Here is a 22201-nt window from a genome sequence, read left to right on the forward strand (position 1 = left end):
AACCCTAGTGGAGAATTTATTATGTCTAATTATAAATTCTAAGAAAGGAACTCTGATTGGCTCCACTTGAGTGTAAACCTGCCCCTTTGACCAGTAACACCTGCCAGAGGCTGAAATCCCCTTGACTTGACAGGCCTGGGTCCTGTGCTTGTTTCTGAGGGAGGATGGGGTCAGATACTGCACGTCACAGCCTCACCTCAGATAGAACAGGGATAGCTCCCCAAAGGAAAGGATGCTGGGTACATGGGAACGACACAGCATAGGTTGACTGTAAATACAAGAGACCTTGGGAAGGATGATCCATAGAACTACGTACGTGACAGAAATCAAAAGATAAATGAGAAGGCATGGTCAAAAGCCACCACCATATGTGGCTCTGACTGAGGATGAGGCATTAACAGAGACAGGGAAATGGAGAGCTAATCTTAGGGAGAGCCTCGTTTGGGCATGATGAACGTGAGGTGGGTAGAGTGGAAATGTGTAGTAAGCAGGTAAGGATTTGGTTCTGGAACTCAGGTGATGGCTCAGGACTATAGACAGAGTCTTGAGAATTACAGTTCAAGATTGATTTTCATCCCAATTTCGGTATGTATAGATGATCACCATTCTACCTCTACTATTATCTTTAAGCTGAAACTTTAATTATCAGGGACTGGAACAAACGACACACAATCTACAGGTTTTGTATAAGCCTGGGCTGAGAAAGGGAAGCAACTTTTAGAGGGAAGCAGTCGGGGAAACTCATAGATCGGATGGAATTTTTTTGAGACAACGCTAACCTTGTAATCAGGCTTCCTTAAAAAATCTACAGAAGTAAGTTGAAGTATTTACTCAATTTGTCACTTTGTTTAGTGTCTTCTTGGTGAGTATCAAATGAAATTTCAAAATTTCAAACCCATAATGATTCAGAATTTGAGAAATAACTTCTAGAAAAGATACATCCATGAGATTGTTTAGTTATTTTGAGAAAATTAACAGGATAGCATTCTCCTGTACCACTGACATCCATGATACAGTTTTAGATATTTTCTTTTAAATTCAAGATGGTCAGTTTCTTTGTGACAACTTCCAGTATGGATAATCTTTCTTATTGGATCATGATCTTAAAATTCAAAATCATAAATTTGACTTCCTTTGAGCCGGACGCACAGTGAAAATAACCTTTCTTGGCCATAAACTGCATTCCAGTTAGGCATCTCAGGAATGAGTGCCATCGGCTAGCGGTGGGTGGGAATTAGAAATTATGAACACAAACATTTCTTCCTTCATGCCACGAAAACCTATAGCATCTAATTTGGTCAAGCCACCATGCTAGGCATTAGGGGCTATTAAAGTAAAGCAAAATAAGAAGAAATAAAATCTGACTCCAGTCCTCAAAGAGAAACAAACAATTTGCACAATATATATTAAATATAGAAAACGCTTTGGATAATGATGTTCCGGGGGAAGAACGGGGATGAAGTATGTCTTCAAGCAGCAGAACGATTGGGAAGACTTGACTGGTGGAGTCCTTGCTGCCAGCAAGGGAGAGAAAGGCAATTAACAGGCGTCTTCAGAACTGGGGCTGAGAAAGGCCGGGACGTTGTTTGAACTCTTAAATAGAAGAAACAATTCTAAGTGTAAGTCTTAATAATAGTGAATTACAAAGAACCGTACAAAACTTTACGTGAAATAATTTAAGTACCACCAATTAGGAAGTAACTTTGGTTTGTAAGTTTTGAAACAGTGCTTATTAGGATGATATAAGACAAACTATAAGTATAGTTTATCATCTTCATAGTGAATGACTGTTAATTGAAAAATTGATTAAAGTTACCACTTTAGCACACTCAAATTTCCTTACGTTCCCATCACAGAAAATCCAAGCACTCCTTTGTGTCCTGGAGGCACAATTTAAGAGTACATTACACAAAAGTCGATTTGAGGAATTTATCTTAATTGAAACTAACACCCCACTTTCCCCGGTGTCTGAGTTGCTGCCTCCACTTCGAGACAGTTAGAGAAAACGGCCCACGGCTGACAGACACGAGGACGAGTGACGGCGCGGGGACCAGCGGCTCTTCCGTGTGGCACGCGGCGTCGGACTCGGGAGTTCACAGCCTCATACATCCGGAAAGGTCAAGAGAAAGGCAGGCCCTTTAATTTATAGTCAGATAATCGTGGCGATTCCTCTTCCTTAAACAAGATGTAAATAACTCCTCAAAGAAAACTCGCTCTGCAGGAGCCGTTTGTGACGAGAAATCAGACAGAATACTATTTTTCAGGAACACGATTTCGTCTGAAAACCCCTTTTTCTTAATCTCTAGCAGCCTCAGCAAAAAGTTTATTTAAAAAATATTTTTTCTCTAGTTCTTTTACTGAAGACACTTTCGACTAGAAGGAATGGAGCTTCTCTTAGCTGGGTGATGGGGATTAACGACCTGGACGGATCCTGGGCGATGCGGAAGGAAAGAAAGCGAGATCCCCGAGACCCAAGCCGAGCCCGAGCTAGGGCGGGGGTCCCGGGGGCGGGGCGGGCCGTGGGGCTCCCGGGACGGGGGCGGGGCTGTGGGGCGGGGCTCCCGGGGGCGGGGGCGGGGCTGTGGGGCGGGGCGGGGCCGCGGGGCGGGGCTGGGCTCCCGGGGGCGGGGTGGGGCGGGGCTCCTGGGGGTGGGGCGGGGCTGTGGGGCTCCCGGGGGCGGGGCCGCGGGGCCGGGGCGGGGCTCCCCGGGGAGGGGCTGCGGACTCGAGGCGGTGCAAGCTCAGTGGCCTCCGCTCACACAGTCCGCGAGCTGCGGAGGGTCTGGCCGCGAGCCCGTGACCGGCGACCCAGGGGACGCGGTCCGAGTGGCTCTGAGGGCGGCCTGGATCGCCCTTGCTCCCGGGCACAGCCTCGCGCTCGCCCCGCCCCCTGCCGCAGGATTCCGAGTCTTCCATCGGGTCCTCCTGCTCTCCTCACCTCCGTCTGCTGTGTAATGTGCATTTGCTCCCTCGCTACTGTGGTTGTTAGTGTCGCTCTGCTGCTGCGTGTCTCAGGTGCTGTGTGTCTGCATGGCGACACTAACATGCTTGATATGAAGGGTCCGAGGAGCTCCCTTTGTCCTGAACTGACAATGTTTGCTGACAGGTCACCCCGAAGGTCACTCATCAGCTTAAGGATCGACTCCGTCAGCTGCCAGCCCGGTTCCACGGGCTCGGGCTGCACATGGGGCGGGGAAGGCGTGCGACCTGGCGGGCCTGTGGCCGGTGGCCCTGTGACCGGCGGGCCGGTGCGAGCCGGGCGCCCCCAGAGGTGCTCTGCGTTTGGGGAGCGGAGGAAGACAGGCGCGGTTCATGAAGGGATATGACCGCCTTTGTGGGGCATAAAAAAAGATTCCCTCCACAGGTGAGCCCTACGCTTAGTGTCCATGGTTAAGAAAATGTGGGTGATTTCAGCAGCGACTGTAAACGAGTTTGCCTCGTATTAACCCTAAGAGTAACGCAGGTTCATTATGTGCAACACTTGCCCACAGGAAATGCTTGCTGCACAAACGGTCTCCTGCACTCCTTGCCCGCAGGCTAGGAGTGGTGTGTGCTGCAGTAGGCACATATCCTCTATCAGGAAAGCCTGCAGTGAGCTTCCAGGTCTACTACTCACAAACTTCATCTCTGAGAGTCAGTGCTAGTTCAACATTTCTCCCACTTGAATCTGGGCAGGCTTGTGACTGCTTCAGCAAATAAAATACAATGAGAGTGATGCTAGTGATTTCTGAGGCTAGGTCATAAATGGCCAGAAAGCAACTACCTGGCACATGCAATGCAATGTTGAGAGGGGTGAGGATTCAGGGATGGCTCGATCAAGCAACTCAATGTCATCAAGATCCTGCTTTTTTTTCTGTTTCTCCTTCTGCCTTCTGTGATGTCAGTTTCATTTATGTCATTCTGATCTGACTTTCTTCCTGGTCAAAAAATAGCTGCCAACAACTCCTGGGGTGACATGGCTCCTTAGAGAAGAGGATGAGAGAGAGAGAGAAAGAGAGAAAGAGAGGCACTCCAAGGTAGAAAAAGTGGCATCAGTAGATTGTCAAATAGCTTCCACTTCTGCTGTTGAGAAGTCAGGTGACATTCTAATTCCTTATCACTTTTATGTGACTTTTTTTTTATTGTGAAAACTTCTTTTAGGATCTTTTTATCTCTAATGCTCCAAAGTTTTGCCAAATTGTATCTTGGTATAGATAATTTTTTTTTTACCTTTTATTTCAGGCATTGGACTGACTCTTTCATTCTGGCAACTTATGTTCCTTAGTTTTGTGATGTTTTCTTGTGTTACTTCTTTGATAATTGCTTTCCCAACATTTTTTCTGTGTGTTTTTTTTTCTTTCTGTAACTCTTGTTAGTTGGATGTTGGCACTTCTGAATTAATACTCTAATTTTCTAATTTTCCCCTTCTATCGTTTGCATCTTTTTGTTCTCCTTTATAAGAGATTTACTTTGCTTTATTGTTTAAAATTAATGGTTAAAATTCTATTTTCATATTGAAATTTCTCATACTTTTACTAAAGGATAGCATACTGTTCCTGTTTCATGGGTATGATGTCTTGTCTTGTCCCTCTAAGGCTATTCATTATGGTTTCATGGATGTTTTCTTCTACTTTCTGTATTGTCTCTTTCAACTGAGGTCCTTTTTTCAAATTGTTTGTATCTCCATTTTTGTGTGTTTTGCTAGAGCATTTCCTCAAATTCCTAGAGATCTTTGACTCTCTATTAATATTGAATCGTGAATCACCAAAAACCGATAGGAGGCTCTGGCTTGGTAGAGAGTTTTTGCCAACTTGTGCTGGTGAGCTTTGCTGTATGGTAATCAGACCATAAGCAAGCTTTTTGTTGTGAAAATCCCCAACATCAACATTGTAGGTTTTATTTTATTTTTTTCTCTGAAGCCATTCATTTTCTCTCAAGAAGAATTCAGCCATTTTCTGCCTGGGTGTGTCTCCTGGGTGCTGGCACTCAGGAAGCAGAGTTGGGGAAGAGGCTGGGGTCCCACTCTCCAATCAGCTCTTCTGTTCTCAGCTCTCCTCGTCACCCTTGCCCTCTACCGTACCTGGGAGTCTCGGTATGGACCACTTCCTCTCCGTTCTCCCGGAGACCTTAGTCTGTGTTGTGAGGAGGAGGGGTGGCTGTCTGGATTCACAGGAAGGGAGATGGGACCTGGGGAAGGTGCATCAGGTCAGTGTACAGATGTCCAACCAGTCCCCAGTTTCAAGCACGTGCCTCATTCCTGCCTTAAGGCCCCTGGAAGTGCCCTGTGCTGAGCCCCTCTGGGGCTCCGAGGAGGGAGGGTTGGCTCAATTCCTGCTGGTGTCCTTAGCCACAGGTGCTGAGGTGGCAGCTTTCTCAAGTCTATTATCGTTCTTTCATCTGCCTTCTAACCTCTGAAGATTATTAACCTTGCTCATCAGCTATTGTCTCCTTCCACATTCTTTGTCCTTGTGAATTTGTGGCTTTCTTCATATATTTGCTGCAGTTAAGAACAGGTTCAGGAATAAAAGAATATTAAAAAGCTGATCGATTTACCATACTATCTGGAAAATATCTCCTTTTTTCTTATTCCTAAACTGTTTTCTCTAATCTTTTTGCTCTGAAACTCCTAGATCTCAAATGCATAAAATTCAGAGTTCATTTTTAGCTCTGCCTTGTCGTCAGCTGTGATGAGGTCCCTGTGTTGCCGGTCCCCAGCATGTGATGTATCTGCAGCCCTCTCAAAGCAAGCTTTGCCTGGTTATTGCTGTCTCTGAACCCTTCAGCCTCCAGGGCATCTGGGCAGAGATGAGGATCAGGAAAGTAGGTGTGGTATGCCCAGAGAGGCCCAGAAAGATGTCATCCCTAAGGAATGTGGCCTTTAAGCCACTGGGGAACACGATCTCAGCTTATCATATTTTGTTTCACGTGAGTGTGTTCTGAAGAAATGGAAGAAGTGAGAGAAGAAATAGCACATGATATCAGGAAATCGTAGATCTTGCAAAATTAAAAAATGGGAGTAGAAAGCATAAAATAATTATTTGGGTCTGATTACAGAATTTATTTGAACAACTTTATCTAATTACCATGCAATTCAATAACAATTACATGTCTCATTAAATAGGTCCAAATTAACTTCATGGATGCTCTATTTGATTAGAATAGTAAACAGTCTACACACATATTCAATATTTATTGTGTGCTGATGTTGTAATCAGCAGAGAAGGAGCCTGCTTGACAGCGAGCTGCAGAGAGAGGCAAAGGGTGTCAGCACCAAGAGCCCATGAGAAAGCTGAGGTATTTTGGGAGCTGGAGTCAGCCACAGAGTTCAGGACTCTACCATTGCAGCCAGGAAGCATTCAGCCCATCAAAGACCTATGTTTTAGGATTAGTGTGAGAATTCAGTGTCTGGAATACAGTAATTGCTCAATAAATGTTAGTTGTTACTATTATTTGATTTGGCAGGGACATTGTCGTTGGGGTTGTTACTTGTTTCATGCAGTACTGAAAGTAACCAGAGCATCAAGGACAACGCAGCAGAGGAAGTGGTCACGGTGAGGTTTCATTGTGTCAGACGTCAAGGGGAGGAAACAAGGCTTACTGAAAGACAGAGGAAGAAAATCCAGAGACTCATTGACAAACAATAGTTTTATTTTGGTTTGAAGTCTAAATCTTCACCTCTCATAACTCACTATACCTTTGTATCATGACTATGTCTTTCTGTTCACTGATGAATCTCCAGTACCTAGAACAGTGCTGGCACATGATAGGTGCTTAATAAATAGTTGTTGAATGACTGGAAGAATGAAAGGATGGATGGATGGATGAAGTTAGCAGAAGAGCTCAGTTGTTCTGAGCATCAGGAGTATGCTCCTGTATCATGGTCACTTCCAGCTTAAAATAATAAGAAAGCATATGGGCTGGCAGTTACAGTTCTTTGATTTGGTGGTGTGCTATAGTTTTGTTTTTTTTTTAAATCAGGGTTTTAGCAACTTTTATTATATAGTGTTTGGTTGATAAATGAGTAGTTTCTTATGGAAAGGTAACACATGGCTCCTTATTTTATGAAATAACAAACCCTTCATTTCCTTGCCAGATTTCTAGAATACATTTCATAATTAAAGAATTAAAAATGAGCCTTTGCAAGGCTGTGCCAAAATTGAAAAGTTTCGGAATGAACCAAGAACAATCTAGTCTTAGGTGTGTGCATGTTGGGGAACTGGGGCCCTGCATACACAGGAGTTCGGGGTGCAGAGGCAGAGGACGGCAGCTGCTTCCCCAGAGTTGTGGCCAAGAGAAGTGTCCGCTATCGCAAGTCCTGGCTGCGGAGGCTGTCGTTGACTAGAACATTCCCAAGGAAATTAAAGCACAAGAGGAGGGAATGCTAGGTTTTGATAAAGATTTAAGCAATCTTTATTTTGGAATGACAATAGATTTTGAAGTTTGGAGAGGCCTCAAAATTCTGGGTTGAGAGAGAGAATGACAAAGATCAGAGTAGAGAGTAGAATGAAGAAAGGGGAGCTTACGTAGTGGACAAGGGCAGAGATGCCAATAGAGGAGGAACAGGGCAGCAAATGGCCTAAAGCAACAATTGTTTGCACGTGCATATTTGCATAAGTTACTACCATGGTTTTCAAAGTGGGTTCCAGAGCAGAGTCCTCTTGAAGAGCCCCACCAATCTGAACACGCCAAGTCTTTCTTTGGTGCTTCGGGGCAAGTGACTTTCATTTTACCTAGGGCAAAGAGATGCTTACTAGTAACCTACTAAGAAAGCTAAGGATTGTTAACTCAGCTATTTGTAAGCTAAAATCAGAGCCAACAAAGCACCTCATTCAGTAGCCTGCTAACAAGTCTGGTTGGTACTCGGAACTCCAGTTTTGTCAGACTCGTACCACATATGCACATAAAGATGGTTGGAATTCCTAGGCTTTTCTCAAGGAGTGCTTTGTTAATGGTGTATCATCAGTGTTTTACTGAGTTGGTCATGATTTCCGATTGCTACCGTTCTGGCTGCTTAACGACTGAATTTAAGTTCATTATTATAAACTTGGTGTTTGATTAGAACATTTGTAAATGGTGACACATATTCAAGGCAATGGTACTTTTGGCCTATATTTTTCCTAAAACTAGACTTTGAGATATGAATAATTCATACTCTTGCTAGAGAAAACATGTACATAAAGCATACAATACGTGCTTATAGAGCAATAATTTGTTTTTATCACACTTCTTTCTCCTGCTGGAAAATCAGACTATTGGGTGGCACTTAGGGTCATTTTTCTTACACGGACTATAATCCAAAAAGTTTGAGACACGATGTTCAAACAAATAGCCTGATGAAACTTTTAACAAAGGGCAGCTACTTGTTGTGTGTTGGTGACATTAAGGAAAATGTCCTAAAAAGCTAAAATTCCCATGAAAATCATTGTGTTATGGTAACACCTTACGTTCACTTCTATTATTAAATACTTGGAAATCAAGGTGTCATGATTCAGTAAGACTTGATTGCAAAGCATGTTGATAGATGAGCGTCAGGAAGAGGGGAAAAGGAGTAAGCCAGGAGCCAGCAAGCCTGGGGCTAAGGGAGCAAACACCTCTGTAATGCTGCTTCCTAAGAAGTGGTCACGCGGTATCTGGGAACGTGGGCAAGTCTGTGCTAACCCAGTTAGGTTGAAGGTATCAACTCCTGGAATTCAGAGATGCTGACATTGGGGGCTACTTGAACCTGGAATTCTAGTCCAGAATCCTACAGCTTCCGCTAGGCAAAAACACAGATGCCTCTGGATTATTTATATCCCAGGCTTGACCCTCCCTGCCGTGTTAGAATGTCTACAGGGCTCAACTCAACTCAAATCTAAATGGGCAATATGAGAAGGGAGGGTCAAGAAGGCTGGGAAGGAAGGTCTGAGGCCCAGAACGACTTTCTGAATGGGTTCAGGCATTTTCAGTGGCTTTTTATGCAGTGACTCATGCAGTGGGAGAAACAGGAGAAAGGGAAAAAAATAGAAAAAGCCTCCCCAAAGCAACTTCCTAGCCTCTCTTTTAGGATCTGCGAACACCCAGAAGACTCTCCAATTTGGGCTAGATTATGTGTTTCTTTTAAGTACATTATGACAAAAACTGAAGAACACCAAGAGACAAAGAGCTGCAGAAAGATTTCTTCTCCTGTTACCGGCATTGCTTTCAGCCCTCGGCCAAAAGTGGACGCTTTTCGAGGCCTGAGCCCCAGGACAGGCGTGCTTCGTTCAAAGAGGGTGGACACAGGGTAGTTCCGCCCACCTGGACAACTGATCCAGCAACGAGGGGAGGATTACGGCCTCTGTTATCACCTGCCTGGAGCAGAAACACGGGCCAATGTGCTAGCTCATCATAACTCCTCTTTATTTGAGATATAAATAGAGACTTTCCTCCCAATTTAATTATAGCGGCAAAGGTATCAAGGGAACAAGAAGGATTTCTTTACAAAGAGGTTTTGAGCGGAGATTAGCAGGTGCCACCTCTTCTCTTTCCTGGTACGTTGCTGCGCTGTCTCCAGGGAAGGCGTGACAGACCTTGGTACACTTCGTTTACCAGTGGTCACAGCCCGTCTGGGAGGGAGAGCCTGTCCTCAGTGCTGCCAGATCCCCAGGACTCAGTTAGGAAACTTGCCCATCCTTCTCCTGAGGGTCTCTCAAACTTCTCAGGTGCTGCACAGCTACCACCCTTCACACCACAACAGAAACCCCAACGAGGCAGGGATTTCTAAATGTTTTGTTCACAGGTGTGTCCTCAGTGCTTAAAACAATACCCAGCATGCAGTAGGTGCTTACTAAACATTGGTTGACTAAATGAACAAGTGTCCTTCACGTATCACCATGGACCAAGGTGAGAGTGATAGCTAACGCTGATTAGTCTTTTACTGTGTATTTATCAGAGCACTAAGCACGTTACATTCATTATTTTATTGAACCTTTATAACACCCCATGTGGTAGGCATCAATAATAATGCTATTATTATCATTATCTCTGCTTTATACGTGTGGCTAAGGGAATCCAGTAACTTCCCAAAGCTGCTCAGCTAGGATATGGCATAACTGGAGTCTGAGCTCTCTGTCACTCTCACATTGTGCTCAAGAAGCTTATGATCTGGTGAGGAAGATGAAGTAGAAGCAGGTGAAACAATTAGCCTTGTCGTTGTCGCTCTCAATGCTTCCATTTTCCATCGAGGGCCTATGAATTCCCTGGAGATCTTGTGAAAATGTAGGTTGTGCTTCACTAGGTCTAGAGAGAGGCAGAAGACCCTACCCGTCTGAGAAGCTCCAGGCGGCGCCAGACCACCAGCTTCAGACCTCACTCTGAGACGGGGAGGGTCCAGGTCCCGCTCCCTGTCCCCCAGCGCTGCCGTAGGGGGAGGCTGTGGCGTCCAGGGCAGTGTTTCTCAAGCACGTTTTATGAAGTGACTCTAATCTTCCTGGTTGTTAGAGTATTTGTGGAACGCTGGAATTGCTTTTAATTTAGTATTTTTGATCAAATAGATTCACTTTTTAAAAATGGAGATAGATTTTTTATTCTAAACTGTACTGATTTTTCTAGACTATATGATCAGGTGAAGGTCTTGTGTGTACAGCTCTATGAATTTTTACACGTACGCACACACAGATGGCTACCACTCATATCAACGTACAAAATGTGTCCAGGCTTCGACGCCTCTCTCATGCCCTTTCGTAGTGACTGTCACTCCCTCAAGTGACCACTCTTCTTGTGTCAGTCTCCGTAGATTCGTGTTGCCTGCTCTTCAACTTCATAAAAACGGACTTGTGGAGCACACACTCTTTTGTGTCTGTCATCTTTGCTCATCACAATGTCTGAGATTCATCCGTGCTGTTGTTTGCAGCATTAGTTCTTTTCTTATTAGTGTATAGCATTTCATTACATGAATATTCCACGAATTATTTATCCATTTTACTGCTGATGGGAATTCAGGCTGTTTACGGCGTGACTGTGAGGAATGCAGCCCCCGCTTGCTCTTGTGTTTGGTGGGCGTGTGCACAGCAGGAGGTACCGGCTCACAGAGCAGGCGCAGGTCTAGCTTTTGAACTGCGTCTATTTATAAAGAGGAACTTCTGTTACGGGCTAGTTGTTGTTTCTTCATACGTAAAATAAAGCAGAGCTGTTAATATTCACCTGTGTGCCAGCTGCAGTTACACCACGTCTGCTGCTTTGGAAAACATTGGTCCCACAGAAACACGGCCTGGACTTTGGAACAAGACAGTTGTGTGCTGGACTTGCCCTGCTGCATGCTATCGCTGTGTGATCTTGGTCACATAATTTGCATGATTTCAGTGGTGGCTTACAATCTCTGAGTCTCAGATTAATGAACCACAGCTTCATGTTAACAACATGGATGAATCTTACAAAGACAAAGGTTGAGGGAAAGAAGCGGGACTCCAGGATACATTGTATGATTCTGTTTATATAGAATACAAAACAAGGAAAGCGAATCTTTGCTGCTGGAAGTCAGGACAGGGCTCCCTTTGAGAGGCGGGAGTGATTGGAAGAGGGCTCAAGGGGAGCCTTCTGCAGTGCTGGAAATGTTTTCTATCTTGCTCTGGGTAGTGGTTACACACACGTGCATATGCATATATACACTTACATACATATGTACTTATATATACATAGTACTTGGGGGTGCTTTTGGGGTGCTGGTCATGTTCTGTTTCTTGACCTAGGTGCTGGCTACACAAATGTGCTCAGACTGTGAAAATGCATCAAGCTGTACATATATGATATGCTCTCTAGAGATGCTTTCCTTCTCTATAAAAATGGGGATACTAATAAAAATATTGCCGACTTCAGAAGTTTGTTGAATGAAGTATACAAAGTGTCTGCTCAATAAGTATCAGTTCCTTAGCTGTTTTCTCCCCATAGACTAAGAGGTTCAGCCTAAGGTTGAATTAGAACTTGTGATGCAAAATGAAAGCCGCCAGATTACAAAGCGTTAACTTTATATGTTCACATTTTAAGCCTTACACTAAAGAAATAATGCTTCAAGGCAGAACTGAGGAACAGGTGAAAGAGACTGACTGGGGGAAGGCTGATTTCCAGACTCCTAGGTGGGCATCTCATCACTCAGGTGCTCTAGAGAGACAGAGCCAATAGTACACATGTACATGTAGATAGAGATTAATTTTAAGGAATGGGCTTATGTGATTTTGGAGGCTAGTGAGTCTGAAATATGGAGGGCAGGTGGGCAGGCTGGAAACTCAGGTGGAATTTCTATGTTACAGTCTTGAGACAGAATTTCTTCTTCTCTAGGAAAGATCAGTTTTTGCTCTTAGTGCCTTCAACTGATTGGATGAGGCCCACCCACATTATGGAGGATAATCTCTTTTATTTAAACTCAACTGATTGTAAATGTTAAGTACATCTAGAAAATACCTTAACAGCAACATCTAAAGAGTGTGTGGGCACCATAGCCTAGCCAACTGATATATAAAATTAACTATCCTAGCATCTATAAATCCTGTTTAAAGTCAAGATGCTCAGTTTTCTAATCAAATGGCTTGACTATATGTTAATCTTCTGATGGATATTTATATCTTGTTCCAAGTGATCTATGATCTTACCATTTAATGTGGCATAGGCCACAGGTAATAGCACTAATTTTGGCTGAGGTATCTTAGATACAAAGAAGACTAGATGACTATGTTATATCAAGAACACCAACTACCTAGCTAAACCTTTAGGAATCCTCCAAAATCTCATCAGATAGCACCTCGTAGAAAACCCTCTCCCACTGAAATACTGGCTATATGGCATCCCACAACCAATGAAGAGGTGCAGTTCCAAAAACTTAACTTCTTTTTGTTGTTGTTGGAACTTGTTTTTCCCCAAAATAATGTTATAAATGGTGATTATTGTGTTCCCAAACAACCCCCCCAAAACGTAGATAAATATTATCTCCATTTGTGTAATTTTAACAATTCCTTTAAGTAATTGTTTTCACAATGAATTTCCACATTTCTGACCTCCTTTCACGGACCTCCTAAAAACGGAAATGAATGATCAGCTGCTCTTGCCACAAAGTTACATAGAAGTTTAAGGAGGAGAAAAAAAAAATTAACCAAGAAGTGGACCTATGGATTACATCTGGCCCACAGAAGTATTTCATTTTGATCCTTCTGTTTGAAAACAATTAGAATTATTTGTTGACATTTAAAAATGAAGAGATTCCTCAAAAAACACAGATTCCTGGATTCTCTTCAAAAATGCAACAGGAGATTTGGTAATCTAGGCCAAGATTATGACGTGGTGAATATTGGCGGGAGTAAAGTTCTGGTGGCCCCTGGCTTGTGCGCCCAGGTCACCAGAGCCACTCCCTGGCTGGCTTCACTGTCGCGTTACCATGTGGCCCTGTGGGCACTGGAGCTGAGACCCCGTCAGAGAGACACTCTGTGACAGACACAGGGTCCGTCAGCTGGCTCTACGGCCTCTACTCTCTTCCTCCGGCCAAGAAGATATAGCCCACACAGCATGGCCCTGCCACAAGGGGTACACGCTGCCAAGTCCTTCTTCACGGGCTGGAGGAAGATGGCCGACATCCTTAAACCCTGGGGACGTGTGGGGGGAGCGTCATCTGCCTGCTTCTCTTTCTTGTCTCCATTTCTTCCTTCTCCTTTTCTTCCTCTCTCCCACTCTCCCTCCTTCTTTCCTCCCTCCTTTTTCTTTCCTTGTTTCCTCTCTGTTTCTTTCCCCTCTCTCTCCTTACTGTCATCCTGGCAGCAAGTTTCCGCACCGGCCGCTCAGTGACGGAGGTCTTCTCCGCCCTCCGGCTCGGGGCTCACGCGCCCGGGACTGGGGGGCTCACGCGCCCGGGACTGGGGGGCTGTGCAGGCCGGGCAGGCTTTGCGGTCCGCGCGCAGGGCCCCGGGGTGCAGGCCTGTGGCCGCGGCGGCCCGGGGCAGTTCCCCTCCCTTTCTAGCCCCTTCTCTTTGGGTGTCTTCTCTTCATAAAGAACGTGAGTGGGGAAGAGGGTTTTATCAAGAAGACCACTCTCCCCTTGACCTCCTTCCTGGCCCCTCTTCCTGACCGCTCAATTTCTCCCTCCCATTTCACCCACTTTGAAACAATCCTACACATCTTGCCCCGGGGAAGGCACGTGATCCAAAAGCAGGAGACTGGGGGTGCTGGCCAGTGGCTGAGTAGTTAAAGTTCGAGCGCTCTGCTGCTGCGGCCCAGTGTTTAGTTGGTTCGAATCCTGGTCGGGGACATGGCACTGCTCATCAAGCCACGCTGAGGCGGCGTCCCACATGCCACAACTAGAAGGATCCACAACTAAGAATATACAACTATGTACCGGGGGGCTTTGGGGAGAAAAAGGAAAAAAATTAAATCTTAGAAAAAAAAAGCAGGAGACTGTGTGCTTCCTGGGGAGAATGAGAAGTGGCAAAGAGACACACTGAGCTGTGACTGTCTTTGGAGGGGAGAAGCTGGACAGGGATGTTCTGTGTGACACTGGAAGGGAGGTCACTTTCGGAAGCAGTCCACCAGACTTAGTTCCACAGGACGTATGCTGAGGGGCAAAGGCAGATCCCTTTACTTTATATATTTTACATCACATCCTGGAACAGTGTGCCCTGTCATGTTGTGCAGGTGTGTTTCAATTCAGTGTATTATATAATCATTAAAAATAAATGCCCAACAAAGCTAAGGAAATAAGTTCTCAAGTCCAGTCTTCTTTATTGTGTATATCATTTCAGGGTTTCTAGCACTGTAGGAAGAGCCTTTAAAAATAGTTCCTAATCACTACATGTTATAGGGAAGCAAAGACTGGCCAGATGTTTCAAATACCATGTTTATTTTAATACAGTCAAACATAAATCTGGGCATTATTATCTCTTCTCAACTGTGAGTATATAATCAACACTTACAGCATGATGGTGCCTGTATTATGATGAGTGAATGGACAATTCACATTGTTCCTATTCAATCATTGCCCCCAAATGTTCATAAAATGCTGACATGTTGATGGAGCTGCGATTCGTTCCTACTTAAAACAAACTGATCAGACAGGTAACCGCCAGGCACGGTTCAGTGTTCAGAATAAACAGCAATGCTAATAAGCCATATAAAATAATGGCCCTAGTCTGATACACATGATATTTTTCAAAATTACTGGGCTGATTCTATTTTATCACTAGCTTCTGTGGAAACAGTAACTTTGGCAAAGCTATGAAATCCACAAACAATTAATGTCATCTATAACAGGATTAATTAGGGTACAGTTTGGGTTAAAATTCATATATATGAATTTCATATATATGTAAATTTCTACATATATAATATGTACTATATATTAAAAGCAATTTTTCTATATTCATGTAGAGATTGTAGCACTTTAAATTTCCATTTCTCAGAAAAGGATAAAATGATTATTAAATCAAGTCTTATTAATCCCCTAATTCTCTTTCTTTATAGGTTTCAGCAAGGGAAGGGGGGAATCAGGAAAGCCTTCAAGAGTGGTGTAAGTCGAGTGTTAAAAAAAAGAGTAGATGTCGAGGCTGGCCCGTGGCATAGTGGTTAAGTTCACGTGCTCCACTTCAGCGGCCCTGAGTTCACGGGTTCGGATACTGTGCTTGGACCTACAAACACTCCTCAAGCCATCCTGTGGGAGTGTCCCATATACAAAAATAGAGGAAGATTGCTACAGATGTTAGCTCAGGGCCAATCTTCCTCACCAAAAGAGAGAAAGAGAGAGTAGATGCCTACCATAATGACATGAGAGATGAAGTTTATTTTAGGGGAAAGAAGAGAGAAAAAAATGGTCTAAAAAGTGCAGACAACTCAGTATAGTTCAGTTTGTCTGGAGTGAAGGATGAGAGAAGCATGGTCAGAAGTTAGTGTAGCATGGAAAGCCAGAGTTGGCTCACAGTCTAGGACCTAGTGTTTCACTTAAAGAAGTTGGTGTTTCACAGGATTGAAACAAAAAAAACAACCCACTAACTGGGAAAAAATATTTGCAAGTCATATATCTGACAAAGGCTTAATATCCATAATATATAAAGAACTCTCACAACTCAACAACAAAAAAATCAAACAACCCAATCAAAAAATGGGCTGGAGACATGAACAGACATTTCTCCAAAGAAGATATACGGATGGCCAATAGGCACATGAAAAGATGCTCATCATCGCTGATCATCAGGGAAATGCAAATCAAAACTACACTAAGATATCACCTTACACCCATTAGAATGACACAAATTTCTAAAACTAATAGTAGCAAATGTTGGAGAGTTTGTGGAGAAAAAGGAACCCTCATACACTGCTGGTGGGAATGCAAACTGGTGCAGCCACTATGGAAAACAGTATGGAGATTCCCCAAAAAATTAAAAATAGAACTACCATACGACCCAGCCATCCCACTACTGGGTATCTATCCAAAGAGCTTGAAGTCAGCAATTCCAAAAGTCCTATGCACCCCAATGTTCATTGCAGCATTATTTACAATAGCCAAGACATGGAAGCAACCTAAGTGCCCATCAACAGATGAATGGATAAAGAAGATGTGGTATATATATACGATGGAATACTACTCAGCTGTAAAACAGAACAAAATCATTCCATTTGCAGTAACATGGATGGACCTTGAGGGAATTATGTTAAGTGAAATAAGCCAGCTAGAGAAGGATAATCTCTGTATGACTCCACTCATATGAGGAATTTAAAAATGTGGACTAAGAGAACAGATTAGTGGCTACCAGAGGAAAGGTGGGGTGGGGGTGGGCACAAAGGGTGAAGTGGTGCACCTACAACAAGAATGACAAACATTAATGTACAACTGAAATCTCACAAGATTGTAACCTATCATTAACTCAATAAAAAAAAAAAAGAAGTTGGTGTTTCATACTACAGCCAACAGAGTCTGTTTAAAGATGTGGGGGAAGCTGAGACTCTGATAAGAAAACATTGCCCTCAGTGAAATGGAAAAACCAAAGGCTCAACGTTAGGCGGTGGTTGTCGGGGCAGAGACAATGGGAAGGATGGAGACGTTGGGGAGAGAAGATCATCAGGCTTGGACACTAGGTGGGTGTGGTGAGTGAGGAAAATGAGCCTTGGAGAAGGATTCACGTCTCTGGGTTGGTCAGGAAGCCAGGACTGTTTGGTGAAAGAGCTGAAGGCGCAGCTGCTGTTCTGCAGCCGGGTGCAGGGGGTCGGGCTCCTCGAGCTTCCTGCTCCGCCTGCTGTAGCGTGGGCCTTCATCCTCATGTTGTCATCTCATTGATGCTCCGTCCAGCATCACATCTGTGGTCCAGGCTGGATGAAGAAGAGGAGCGAAGGACAAAAGGCTGGGTCTGCCCCTTTGCAAAGAGCTTCCCTGGACGCCCATTCCTGTCGTCAGAATACGCGTTGGCAGAGCCAGTTGGTATAGCTGCCCTTGGTTGCATGGGAGTTTTCCAGCTGGGTATATTGCCTCTCTGAACTAAACAGCGGTTCTGTGAGTGGAGTGGACATTCGGTGGACAACAGAAGCGTTTCCACAGGTGACTAGGTGGATGTTGGTTTCATGCTCTGAGACGGGACACATAGGCTGAGTGGTAGGCCTCAGCAGGAAGGCATGAGCTCAGTTATGGGGGTGCTGTGTTTGAGACGACTGGGAGTCACCCAGCTGTGATATTCAGCTGGCATCTGAAAACTGCGCAGAAGCCCTACTGATTATAATTTTAAGAGTCTTCGGCCTATAAATGGCAGTTGGCCTTTCTCAACATAATAATAATTGTTACCGATTATATGCCTGGTTCCTGTAGGTGTCAAAGCAGATAGGTTACTTGGTCTTCAATCTGGGGTGCTCCTGGGTCAAGAAGACTTTCCAAGGGGCGTGCGAGCATAGTTTTAAGGGAATCAGTTTCTAGGTTCTCAATTCCCACACATATTCTTTCTTGAAATTGATCCACCTGAGAACTGGCTGGAATGTTCAGGAAGCTTCTTCATTCTGAAATCCCCTTCCCGGAAGTCCCTCTCCCACTTTAAAGAGAAAGACATGCTTCTTCAGCTAGAATTTCACATTTCAGCACTTAATTACAGATTGTTACAAGGAATAGCATTATTTTCTCGTTTTATAATCTATTGTAAAAATGAGAAAATTAATTCTATTACCTCTACATAATTTTAATCTCAATTTTACTACTTTCAACAATCTGTTGTATAAGATGTGCTTCATAATTTATGTATTCAGTTTTCACAATATCCCTTGAAATCTATATTAATTTATTTACTTGAATTGAAAACTGAAGTCAGAGTTTTTCTGAAGAAAGTAATTGTGATGTGACTGACTTTGCCAACGAGGTTAGATGGTGAACATTTTCCACAAACTTAGTGAGCTAAATTTGTTGTTTTAGCTTATCAAACTTTTGACAAAAACATATTTAAACTATATGATAAGATAAAAATAATTTTATTAAAAATTATGACTATGCAAAGATATGTTAAAATAAAGAATCTTTATTTTCCCAACCCTTTTGAATACATTTCATTTTAGAAAGCACCTCTAAGTCGAAAGTAGCATATATAATTGAGTCATTTGATAAATCTTGGCAAAGCTTTCTTGGTGAAAGGCCTAATAACTGGATAAAAATTCGTTTGCAAGCCAAGTGGTTTCCAACTCTTTTCTTCCAACAAAATTGAAGGCAAGCCTAATCAAGTTGTCATTTGATAAAACGTGAAAAATAATTTTATGACAAATCACTAGGTGATTTTTGACATAAAACTTAGAAGGGGTTCAAAGAATTGAGTGACTTGTTTCAGCAAAACCTTTTCTATCCCCATATACTTATTTATCTAAACAAGATTTTTTAGTCCTTACATATATAAAAATAAAAAATAGGGAAAAACCCCCAAATCTTTTTCATATTAGTAACAATAATATTCACGCATGGATCTATGAATGAATTTTTTAAATGCAGCCACATTCATCTCATTAAGAGATTCATTTCCAACAAAAAATTTCTTTTGTGTTTAATAATTCTCCATCAAAAGTGTCAGCATATTAATGTTATTTTGATCAACTGTGTACTAGCAATTATAATGATGGAAAATTTTAACATTTAAAGCATTATGGGCACATGAAATGAAAAGGTTCAACTTATATACACATTTGTGTTGCAGATAATATAATATGGTGATTTAGAAAGGACTTTCAAGCATAGAATGATATTACATTTGGATAAATTAATGTGGAGGAGGGAGAAAGGAGTTAGCAAGGAACAAACTAAAACTCCTGTCTGCTAAAAGGAACTTCTTGTTCAGATCTTTTAAAAACAGATTCTTGTGGGTATCAAATTGCTAGGATATTTAGATTCCACTGGCTACTTTTAAAAAAGTGATATAACAGTTGTAACAATGCATCAATATTTGATGCACACCAGAAATTATAGTCTTTGCAACTGTTAAACGTAATAAGTACTCTTGGAATCAGGTTTAAAATGTGTGAAGGAGTATATGGTTTTACAAATTATTTTTGTCAATGCCTAAAATTTTTATGTTGTGGAACAAAATGTAGTTTGAAGACCACTACTATATCCCACTGTCACTCATGGAAGCTGGTCCTTCAGACCCACCAGGGCTCCTTCTGCTGGCCACACACCACACACATCTGTCTCCTGAGCCTGCCCTCCCCCAGAGCCAGGCTTAGTGCCTGGGTACCATACTTTCCCTAGGAGGGGATGTTATTGTGGAGAACTCTTTTGGGGCTCCTTGAGAGCTGCTCCTGAAGGTGTTCTGAAGCCATGAGGAATAAGCAGAGTGGCTTAAAAGAGGCTGGAGAAGAGAATCCAGGATCACACTGGACACTACCTCACAATGGGTACTAGAGATCTAAGTCTTCTTGTGAAATTGAAGACTGTGTGTGACATTCAAGAGCAAGAGAACAGGTAAGAAAGAGTTTGTACATCTGTCCATGGAAGGAAGGCAGGGACTCTGAAAACAGAAAATGGCAGCCACCCCTTAAGCTCTGAATAAGCACAATAACACTGTGTGGCACAACTGATTTCTTTAAAAAGAGAAAGAAAGAAATGCTTTCAATGTACAAGAAAATATGGAGAATATTACGAGAAGTGTTTGTGTTCAATTCACCAAAACTTAACATTATCATATTGCTATATTTGCTTCAGCTCCTTCCCAATTAATTTCTACATCTATCGGCAATATATTGGAATTTTTTAGCTTAGGAAAATTTGATACTTTGATGTGAAATAGATTTTAAAAAAGAAATACTTGGGTTGCTCATTGTATCCTTGAAACTTACTTTCTACAGTGAATTTCTAGTCCTTGGTTGTGTGGGTTTCATAACAATATACCATTGAAGCTTCTATTTTCATACTAAGACTGAGTTGATCCCTGAAGACCTTGAAGTATTATCGGTATGCTCAAGAAACTGCTTTCTAGGTTACTAGTTCAAATCCAGCGTAAGATCACTAGAGTGGCTGCAGAATAGTTACTTTTCATGATGCTTACTGGCATACAGTAAAGATCATCATTAAAGTAATTTGGAACATTGTCTGATTCCAAAATTTTATGATGAGCTCCACTCACTGATCCAGACAACCGCAAATCTATTGTCAAATAAGAGAGAGCGGGTGTGACGCTGAGTGTTTATTCTGGGCTCTGCATAGCTCAGTTCTCTTCTCTACTTCGCATCCTCTTAGGACTTATGTGTCAGTATGTGTTTGGTAGTTTGCAGTGTTGTGATAAGGGAATGCCATGTCCCCTTCAACTAGAATCAGAGAATTTCATATCATGACCCACAGGGAGCAACACATTTTTTATTGACCCAGTACATGCACACATATACATGCACACACAAATAAATATATCTCTCCTACTGGGTTGAACAGTGTCCCTGCTAAATTCATATTCACCTGGAATTTCAGAAAGTGACCTGGCTTGGAAATAGAGTTTTAGCAGATGTAATAAGTTAAGATGAGGTCATACTAGACTAGGCTGGGCTCTTAGTCTAACATGACTGGTGTCCTTATAAGAAGAGAAGAGACACAGATGGACACACACAGGGAAGAAGGCCATGTGAAGATGGGGACAGAGATTGGAGTTATACTGTTACAAGTCACGGAAGATCAAAGATTGCCGGTGACCACTAGAAACTGGAAGAGACAAGGAAGAATTCTTTCCTAGAGCTTTCAGAGAGAGCATGGCCACACCAATGCCACCCGGTTTGTGGTGCTTTGTTATGCTAGGAAACTAACTCTCTCTGTCTCTCTTCCTGCAGATAGATAGATAAATAGATAGATAAATATACATATACCAATACAACGTTCTCACAAATAATGCTTATTTATATTGTGTGCAGTGCATTCTGATATTTGATTTTTTGGTGTACTCTACTATATTTTGTTTAATTTTTTTGGTTAAGATTGGGCTATGATTATGTTGAGTTCCTTAGGATGCCATGCTCCTTTCAATAAATCTGCAGGATGGAAAGCATTGAACTAGATACTTCTAAAGGAGAGAAGATACAAAATGTATTGGAAAATACCTAAAATACTTAATAATTAATGCAGGAAAAAAAGCCACCATAGTCATTTGCATTATATTAACATCATTATTACATTAATTAAAAGCCCTCAAAGGAGTTAAAAGTGTTAATGTGCTTCCAGAACTGTGTAAACATTTCTGTGCCATGATTCAGTGGCTCCACACAGAACACATATAGGAAACCCACTTTTCTATCCAACTCAGAGACCTGAAACTACACGAATAAATCCCTGTATGAGTGTACACTTTTAAGTTTTAAAGTGAGAGGAACTAATTTTCAGCCAGGTCCCACCAGTTACTAGATAAGCGACTTTAGGAGAAGTTAGCAAATGTCTCTGAACTACACCTTTTCATCTGAGAAATAACAATGATTCTACTGTCCACCTCCCCTCGTATATAGTGTTAGGCATAGAGAAAGTGCTCAGTATATGTGAGTTATCTTCTATTCATTTATACTAGTGTGTTCAGAGAGGGAGTCAATGAGAAGATCAGGAGGACACCAGAGTCTGAAAAGAGAGAGGAGGAGATGGAAATAAAGTTGCTTTAGGAGTTACCACAGATGCCACAGAAATGCAAGGTCCCAGGAGGTGTAATGGTAACAACTGGTAATTATTATATGTGGTTCTAATGTTTATTTCTAGTTTGGCCAGCTTTTGCCACTGGCTTAGCTAGTTATGAACTTTTGTATCTGTTTCTGCATT

The sequence above is a fragment of the Equus asinus genome, chromosome 1 (assembly GCF_041296235.1).
Source record: "Equus asinus isolate D_3611 breed Donkey chromosome 1, EquAss-T2T_v2, whole genome shotgun sequence".
Classification (NCBI taxonomy): domain Eukaryota; kingdom Metazoa; phylum Chordata; class Mammalia; order Perissodactyla; family Equidae; genus Equus; species Equus asinus.